The 9991-nt window shown below is 38.9% G+C and overlaps 1 protein-coding gene across 1 annotated transcript in view; it reads left to right on the top strand.

Annotated features, from left to right (window-relative positions):
• The window catches only part of TDRD3 (tudor domain containing 3), a 47307-nt gene extending 41930 nt beyond the window's left edge, over positions 1 to 5377 (top strand). Inside the window, exon 4 of the mRNA XM_011999427.1 lies at positions 5114 to 5377. The gene's annotated coding sequence lies outside the window, so the exon portion shown is untranslated. The remainder of the gene's footprint in view (positions 1 to 5113) is intronic.
• Positions 5378 to 9991: the final 4614 nt, after the last annotated feature.

Raw genomic sequence — 9991 nt, 5'->3', positions numbered from 1 at the left:
AAAAAAAAAAAAAAAAAGACAGAACATACACTTATAAAATAAGCTCAGCGTGCTTATAATTAAATCACTTTTAAAGGTGAATAAAAACTGAGAATTTGCCATATATGACAAAACCACAGCATGAGTCTATCATACTGAACGGGAAAAACTGCAAGCCTTTCCTCTAAGATCTGGAACAAGACACGGATGTCCATTTTTACCACTTGTATTCAACATAGTTGAATAAAATAGAAGTACTAGCCAGAGCAATTAAACAAAAGAAAGAAATAAAGAACATCCAAATTTGAAAGGAAGAGTCAAATTATTCTTGTTTGCAGAGGATATTATCTTATATTTAGAAAAACCTAGATTCTACCAAAAAAACTATTAAAACTCACAAATTCAGTAAAGTTGCAGGATACAAAATCAATATACAAAAATGCTACTATTTCTGTATGTCAACCGCAAACAATTATTTTTCCCCCCCTTTTTCTTCTTCTTCTTTTTTGAGACAGGGTCTGGCTCTGTCACCTAGGCTGGAGTGCAGTGGCACCATTTCAACTCACTCCAGCCTCTGCCTTCTGGGCTCAAGACATCCTACCATCTCAGCCTCCCTAGTAGCTGGGACTACAGGTGCACACCACCATGCCTAGCTAATTTTTGTATTTTTTGTGGAGATGGGGTTTTGCCATGTTGCCCAGGTTGGTCTCAAACTCCTGAGCTCAAGCAATCTGCCTGCCTCAGCCTCCCAAAGTGCTGGGATTACAGGCATGAGACCCACTATGCCTGGCCTCAACAGCAAACAATCTGAAAAGGAAACCAAGAATGTAATCCCAAGTAAAATAGCTACAAATACAATAAAATATCTAGGAATAAACTTGACCAACGAAGTGAAAGATCTCTACAATGAAAACTGTAAAACACTGATAAAAGAAATTGAAGAGGACACACACAAAAAACTGAAAAGATACTCCATGTTCATGGATTAGAAGAATCAATATTGTTAAAATGACAGTACTACCCAAAGCAATCTACAGATTTAATGAAATCTCTATTAAAATACCAAGGACATCCTTCACATAAATAGAAAAAATAATTCTAAAATCTATACGGAACCACAAAAGTCCCAGAAAAGCAAAAGCTATCCTGAGCAAAAAGAAGAAAGCTGGAGGCATCAGACTACCTAACTTCAGATTATACTACAAAGCCATAGTAAACAAAACAGCACGGTACTGACATAAAAACAAACAGACCAGTGGAACAGAATGGAGAACCCAGAAATAAAGCTCTATATTTACAGTCAACTTATTTTTTACATAGATGCCAAAAACATACATTGGGAGGGATGATAGTCTCTCCAATAAATGATCCTGGGAAAACTGGATATCTGTATGTGGAAGAATAAACTAGATCCCTACTCTCATCATAAGCAAAAATCAAAATGGATTAAAGACTTAAATCTAAGACATGAAACTATGACACTAGTGGAAGAAAACACTGGAGACAAACACTCTAGGACATTGGTCTGGGCAAAAACTTTTTGAGTAAGACCTCAAAAGCACAGACAGCCAAAGCAAAAATGAACAAATGGAATAACATCAAGTTAAAAAGATCCTGCACAGCAAAGGAAATAGTCAACAAAGTGAAGAGACAACCCACAGAATGGGAGAAGATATTTTCAAAGTGTCCATCTGACAAGGGCTTAATAACCAGAATATATAAGCTCAAACAACTCATGAAAAAAAAAAAATCTGATTTTTAAAATGGTCAAAAGCTTGAATAGGCATTTCTCAATAGAAGACATACAAATGACCAACAGGTATATGAAAAAATACTCACCATCCTTAATCATCAAAGAAATGCAAATCAAATACAGTGAGATATCACCTTACCTCAGTTAAAATGACTTTTATCCAAAAGAAAGGCAATAATGAATGCTAGCAAGGATGTGGAGAAAGGAGAACCCTTGTACGTTGTTGGTGGAGATGTAAATTAGCACAACCACTATGGAGAACAGTAAGGTGGTTCCTAAAAAAACTGAAAATAGAACCACCATATGATCCAGCAATCCCACTACTGTGTATTTATCCAAAGCAAAGGAAATCAGGGTATTTTATTTCTTTTTAGTTGTTTAAAACAAGGTTTTAAATTGTGGCCCAAGATTGTCAATGCCCTCATTGCTATAAGGCAGCCATTGTTTAACAATGGACTCAATTTCTTCAGGGCTGTTGAAGGCAGGTAGGATCTAGCAGAGGTAGAAGTAGAAAGGAGGCAGTGAACATGAATGAGGGTGCAGCCAGATGAGGGGAACTCTTAGTCCCCTTGACCCTTCTTTAGTTTCTTTCATATATTTTATATACTAGGGTTCCATGGGAAATTTCCTTCGAAAAAGAATATATTGCTTAAAAGTAAATTGTAAACTATAACTGTAGGGTAACTATAGCTTATCCATATCAAATAACAATGCACACGGTTCCTAATCAACTTAAACATCACAATCTTAGTGGTTTTCTGTGTTCCCTGAGTTAAAACTTCCACCTTGACTAAATGCTTGCTTTGGATTGTACTGTTAACATAGGAAATATATGATGCAGATATTTTGGATTTCTGACATTGATTAAAAAAAAAACTGGTGGACCATGCCATGATGGTATCATTTTAAAACTCTCACTACAAAATTCACCCTAAAAAATAAGACACGTGATCTTGTTTGAAGAAAATTTTACTTAGTTCTGCATTTTAATTCAAGCATATGTTATGAAAGACTATGAAGTAGAGTGAAATACCTCTTTGACCTACTATCTTTGGATGGGAGGTTCAAAAATAACATTCTGCTCTTGTTACATGATGGAATATATTCTTGAGACAAAAGATGTTTGTCTCCTCATTCCTGGTTTTTATTAACTTAAACACTAAAAAGAAGATAAACATTGTAGCCAGCCATTTACTTCCAGCAAATATAAGCATGAATTCTAATATAGGCTGAAATTTTCTAAGGTTTTGTTATCTGAAATTATCAAGGTAGTGAAAAACACTTAAGGTGCTTTCTATTATCAATTTTAAAAAACATAATTTCATAGTGATAAGTTTTCTTATGTTTTGAGTACTAGGTGATGAATGACACATGGTAACTGTTCAGTAAGTATTTATTAAATCAGTATGTTTTGATAAAGTTTTAGATATGTAATTTGCACATTCTTTGATTATCCTAAAACTTTTTTTCAAGGCCCCCACAGACCCCCTTCCCCCCAACCCTCCACACACACGAACTTCATTGTGGTGAGAGAATTGGATTCCCCTTGAGCCTGATACTAAGGACAGCTTCAGTGACTAACAGAGCAGGAGATACCTAGGAATCAGGGCTAGGTGAGAGGCGGTCTCAGGGAGCATGTGGAAAAATAGACCCAAGTCTGAGAAAAAGTGGTGACAAGTCAGATCTGAGACTTTAGGGGAGATAGAGCCCAAAACTCCAAACTTCTAGTTCCTGGACACTGTCATAACTGTTCAGACAGCTTGGAAATATGAGCAGATATAAAATAGAGAAATTATACACAGTTCTTTAGTCCAACCAAAACTCTGTGGTTTGGAGAGGTTTCTGACATGAGTGGAGTCCTAGGAACTAGATACTAATTTGTAGGAGCAGCCCTTAAACATGAAGTTTAAGCTTCACATTCCTGGTGGGGTGGAGTCCTCTGAAGATACGGTATAGGCAGAGGAAAGTTTAAATGAGGGAAGCAGAGTCCATAGCAAGTGGCTCTTAGTGGCTACAATAAAGAATATGAACCAAAACAATGGGTATTAAAAATATTTTTCGGTGATGAAAACAGCATGGCTTCAGATATATAAGAGTTTGAATTTGTTGTGTTTGATGCTGTCATGAACTTTTGATTAAGAGAGTGATATGATCAAAATTAAGCTTAGGAAATATTGCAGCTGGATGTAGGATGGATTATAGCAACAGGAGGGAAAGAACCTAAGAAGCTATTGCACTGGTCCACTCAAACCTTGGTTAGAGTTGCATGACCTGCTGTGAAGAGAGAGATGGCAGAGACCTGTGTAGGAAGCCTTTGTAAGACAGATCAGCAGGAAGCTCCTGCTGCCATGGAGGTCAAGGCTCAATGTGTAAAGCAGTTAAATAAACGCTGACTCACTTGGAACTTCTAGTTTCTTCTTCGTTTGATGAAAGAATGGTATTCACAGTTTCACATGTTAGAAACTTTAAAACCAATAGCCAAGCATAGACTACTACATAGGTACTGTAAGCTTATTTTCAAAGTCCTGGTTTTTAACACCATTTTTAACTACTAAAAGATGTATTTTTAAATGTTAAATTTTTTTTGACAATCTGGTCCAGCATCAATGTCAGGAAAATGATCAATATAAAGGTAACTGTTACAGAATTCCATCATGCCAGCAGAACGGGCAGCAGGTGAGGATTATAGTACCCGACGGTCTTTATTTTCTAAGCAGGAGACTGTTTACTTCCCAAGACTTATGAGCTGTTTGTATGCAGCTGCAGGAACTCCACTAGTCCCTGTCCAACCACGCTGTCACGCATGAGGCTAACATAGGCCCGGAGCAAACAAATCTTCTCTGCCATTTATCTCAGCTCTTTCTCTTGTCACCACCCAAAGTGGTTTTAACTAGAGTGGTGCCTAATAAATGTGGGGAGCAGGCAGGGGGAGGTGACAGACCAAACTAAATCACCTGTGTGGAGCAACTCAATTCAGAGGTGTTCACAGAAGAACTGGAGGTGGTTAGGATAGGGAAAGACGTGGCTCATTGGCAGACTGCATCAGTTTTCGGGAATCCTCTGTTACAAACAGTTCAATTAATCCAAATTCCTGAAATCAACATACCAGCAATAAATGGTATAACAGTGGCAGAAATGTACTTTAACAAATTCTAAAAGAAAAATTTATTTTCAAAAAAATTTCACTTTTTTCTTTCATATTGCTTTATAAAGATTATGGTTACAAATTAGCAATATCCAAAATTTATTCTAGTCAAAATCTATTTACACTTATACAAACACTTCACATTTACAGATAAGTTTCAGAAGAAATGTATCTTGACAAAGTATGGAAAAGTTAATTTAAGGCTTCAATTTCATTTTCTTCCTTTCTTTTTAAAGGAAACTCTTTGTGAAGAAACAAGCTGGTGATTAAAACATCCTGGTGGAAACGTGTTGACCTTCCACTTTCTCTTCAGAATAAGTAGCAGCTGTGGTGGATATTATTATTTGAAGAAAGAAAAAGCAGATTTTAGGGTGGAAAAAACATTCAACTCACACAAAGAATGGGAAAAAATACTGAGTTAAATAAAGCAAATACCTTTTACAAGTGAAAGGAAGAATTTTTCTTCTGCCATCAATAAAACCCATTGTGCTATTATTGTTTTACTGTGTGTTTTATTTGCCTGATGTTATCTTTCTTGTTCATCTGGTATTAACCCCATACTAATTGCCTTCTATAGGATAGCAATTACAGCATACTGAAGCCTCCCCCTATAATTACAGAATAAACTGACACAGCTTGCCGCATTTCTTAAAAAAACAACCTGAAGCCAAATAGTAGTTCTTAGTATGGTAATAGCTGCACAGCAAAAAGTATTTAAAACTTGAATATGTTGTTTATAACACTCTGGTAGCTTTTCCAAGTGTAATTCAATTTTAAAAAACAGGTATTCCCTTCCTCCTAAAATGTGCAGTGGATCTTTCAGGATGCATCTGGTTACAAGTATCAGAAAACCCATCTCAAACCAGCTTAGACATTAAAGGGAATTCATTGGCTCACTTCACTGCCAGAAGCGTAGTAGGTTTCAGGATTGGTCTAATTCAGTGACTCGGAGATGTCATGAAAGACTGATTCTTTGCATCTCTCATTCCTGCTTTCTCTGAACCAGCTTCATTCTACAGCAGACTACCTACCCCATGTGGCCACAAGATGGCTTCCAGCAACTCCCAGAGCTATTAAGCCTAGGGGTGGGGCTGGGGCTGCTTCCAGAAATGCACTCAGAAGAGAACAACTTTTCTCCTTAGGTCGCATTTAACTCTTTGGGGCTACTTTTCTCTCTGTGAACCAGTAACTGCAGCAGGGTCTGGAGATTACCTTAGGCCTAATCGATGTGCCCCAGGCTTAGAAATGGGGCTGGATTGGAGGCAGAGGATATGCATCTGAAAGTCAAGATACCTGCCAAGAGGAGAGGGAGAAGGTGTTGGTGATACAACCAGAATGTCCAGTACAGTAAACCAATTGTCAGAGCTACAAACTGTTCATTTAATAGTCTTCCTATAGTCTCAGCCTTGTGAAGCCAGAAGTGAACAATTAAATAGGAGAAAGAAGGGAGGCAGGGGAGGAAGGGAGAAAGACAAGCCGGAGTGAACGATTAAAAACAGAAGAAGGGAGCAGGGAGGGAGGGAGGAAGAAGAGAGAGGGAACACTGGGCAAAATAATTGATACAATGTGCTTTAAAGGAGAGGTCCTCAGGCATTCCCTCAGGGCCTATTACGTAAATTGTCATTATTAGTCCACAGTTGTTAATAGTTGGGTCTAGCAGTGGTGTTTTGTTTTTTGTTTGTTTGTTTTTGTCAGGCCTCCCATGCTGTGTATCATAATTAACTAGAAGTGGGTGGGTCTGGGCATTGCTATTTTTTTAAGATCTCCAAATGATTCTAATGTGTGTCCTAGGTTGAGAACCAGAGGAAGGCCCATGGCAGTTTTGATGAGTTTGACAGCTGATAATAAGGGAAGAGGAAGCAGAACTGAAACGAGTCCTGAGGGTAAAGTGTGGGCTGTTGGCACTTATTTGTTAGATGGGGACAATAATACCTAATACAGCATTAAGCTTAAAGTGGACGCTGAATAGATACTAGTGTTGGTTAGGAGTCATTACTCAACCGTCCTTAAGAACAGTTCCATATGGTAATATCTTTATACAAAATGATATATATCGGTATCTAGATCATATATATTAAAATGACATATGGGTCATATATATTATCTAGATATCTATAGATTTATCTATAAATTTGACCTGAAGACATCAAGAAAAGTTTAAACTGTTCAGTAGTGAAGTGGAAAGTAAGAGAAGCCCACCCATCTGTTCTGATTGCCAGCGGCAACTGGGCACTAAAGGGTGAGGAGTTCATTTCTGCCAGAGCAAGATATAGCTGGCTAAATATATCAAAAACTAAGTTTCACTGTGGCTTTCTATTATTAAGGGCAGCTGCAGGCCTAGATGCAGATGGTGTATGTAATAATAAAATAATTGTTAGTACCTGCCAAGGTTTTCCTATGTGCGCAGCACTGTACTAAAACATTTACCAGTCATTATTTCTTATGATCTTCACACAGCTCTGTAAGGTAGGCATCACCGTCTCCTTTCTACAACCAAAGTAGCTGATGTCCTTCAGAAAGGTTGATCACTTTGTTCACAAAGTGGAAGTCTCCTGTTCGCTGAAGAGTATGTAGTTTACTTGACCCTCCAGGCTTAGGCCATAAACAACACTCCAGCCTCATGTGGTTCTCTATTTCTATATAGTTACATCTCTCTCTCATGCACCTTTCTTTTTAGCTCGTAGCTAACATCATGACTAAGCCCGTGCCTAGTTCAGCTGATCGCAAGGAATAAGCATGGGAATAAAGAAAACATGACCGGCAGTGTCAGAGTTATGCTCCCACGGTGACTGGGCCTCAGTGGCCATCAGTCTTGCCAACACGGACCCTTGACTAGCTTAACACACATAGGAAAACAAAATCTAGTTCTGTGTGTGAGCGACAGAATGTCAGTGCGTGGCCTGGAGAACCTTTACTAGACCCTGCCTGTTGTCCCTTTCTGGGATTGATAGATCTATTTTATGCCATTTTTCAAAAGTAAAAAGTGTTGGGATGTCTATCGTTCTTCCCTGTCTCCCATTCCAGTAACACTTCTAGAGGTAAAATACTGAAGATAAGAATATTCATGAAGACAATATGTTTACATGAAGAAAAAGACAAGGCCACAGATATTAAAAAAAAAAAAAAATGGCTTTGTATAAATAGGAAAGAGAGTAGGACTAGCTCAATTTCTTTCTTAACTACAAAAGGGAAACCTTGAGTTTTGTGTCCTAGAGCTTACATATGATGGGAGAGAGAAAGTTCTGTTAAGAGAGCTAGATGGATCTGCCCCTCAGCCACAGGAATAGATTCCTCATATGCGGGACAGGTTTTCTTCCTGGGGTAGAGGTGGACTTGGGAGCCTCTGCTGCTCATTGCCTGATTGATAGCAGCAGGTAGCAGTGCAGACCTGGCTCTGGAGAAATGACAGGAGGTACTGTGCCCACCCCGTCAGGAGATCCAGCACTAGGAAAAAGGCAGGCCTGTCTGGAACTAAGGCAGTTGCACCTCAAGGTGGGCCTGGTTTCAGAGTGCAGCCTTGGTGGGGTCACCCACAAGAGCTCATTCTCCAGGCTTGGTTTCCATTGCCTGGTTTGTCAGCCAGTGTGGAAGGAGGGCCTCGTATGTGACTTAAATAGGGTCACAATCCACTGCTTTGGTCAAAGAGGCTGGTGCAAGGGGTATTTGGGCCCCCATTCTAGAAGCAAAGCTAATGCTTAAGCATTTCAAAATCTGAGATGACAAGGTTGATAAAGAGAAGCATTTGTCAGATATTTGTTTTCCTCTCAGCCTTTGAGAATACAGGTGTGAAACACACTAGTAGCACAGTGCCTACTATGAAAAACATGTGATCTTCCTGGGCTAGAGAAAAGCAAAACACAGAGAAAAGCTATGGTTGTTACTTGGAGAACAGGGCCTTAGAGAGATACTCATTATAAATATCAGATTCTGCTCACAAGAGGATGGAACTGTTTCTCTTGACTGGACCCAGTGGTGCCAGTAACCTAATAGTCAAAGGGGAAATGCAAAGTAATTAAGGAATACCAAAGAAAAGAAAGGCTTTTCGGGAAATACCTGAAAACAGAGAGGAGTCTTTTACATCTCAGTTTCCAAAAGAGGACTCCCACTCCTACTCAGGATGTGGAAGTCTTAACGGTAGAACCTGTTAAGAGCTCTCTCCTGAGTTTTTATTCACTGGAGGTGGTCTCTGGACAGCAGTGTGGATTTTGCTGGCATCCTGTGACTCTTTTCTCTATTTCTTGCTAATTTTCCCATCTGCTTCTTTCTAAGTAACACAGTCTTTATTGACCGTGGGTAGATCAACAATGTAGGTCAAAATCTCAAAACACTGCCTGCTGAATTGTCTGGTGCACATTATATAATCCAAGGTAGTGAACATTATGACTTGAGAAAATCATGATGACCTGATATTTAGTTTCACTTCGGGATGGCCTTAATTGAAGTAATATACTAATTCAATTCAGGGCCTGCTGAGGCTAACCTCGAGAGACAGTTATAAAAGGTTGTGAGAGGCTAGCTGCCCATTTCATAAGGCTAGTTCTTTAAAAAATAGTAAATTATAGAAGAGCTATAGTAAGGAAAAATGCCCCTATGAAAGGGTAGGCTGAACTTTTAAAAATACCTGTTTTTATGTCAGTGAGTTTAACAGTGTACAGAAATATTCGTAATTATCACAGGCTGTTAAATGTTTTGAGGTTTATAGGAAAAGAACAACATTTAGAGGAAAGTGATGACATTCTAACTTCTGGTAGCAAGGTCTTACTCTTTCACCACTGAAGAAAGGCAATTTTGTTAAAGTTCAGGAATTCACAGGACTTCTGCTTTTGGTTAGGGTAGAGCATCAGGGGATGGATTTACCTTCTTGGCTGAAACAACTGAACAAATAAAATATACAAGATGTTGGCACTCCAGACATTGGACACCAGGCCAGAAAGTGCAGTCACCTGTTATACCCAGACCGTTTGTTCCCCAAAGAAGACCACCAGAGTCCAGAGTCAAAGCCAAGCGGCAAGGATCTTTTACTGCAAGTTCGAACTTGGTCCCTCCATTCCACAGCATACAAGAGGGCCTCGAACAATGCGAGTGCTTGCTTTTTATAGCCCGATGTAAATAGG

The sequence above is a fragment of the Mandrillus leucophaeus genome, unplaced genomic scaffold (genome assembly GCF_000951045.1).
Source record: "Mandrillus leucophaeus isolate KB7577 unplaced genomic scaffold, Mleu.le_1.0 Scaffold592, whole genome shotgun sequence".
Lineage (NCBI taxonomy): Eukaryota > Metazoa > Chordata > Mammalia > Primates > Cercopithecidae > Mandrillus > Mandrillus leucophaeus.
The sequence above is the reverse complement of the archived record's forward strand: the minus strand, read 5'-3'. Positions and strand labels throughout refer to the sequence as shown.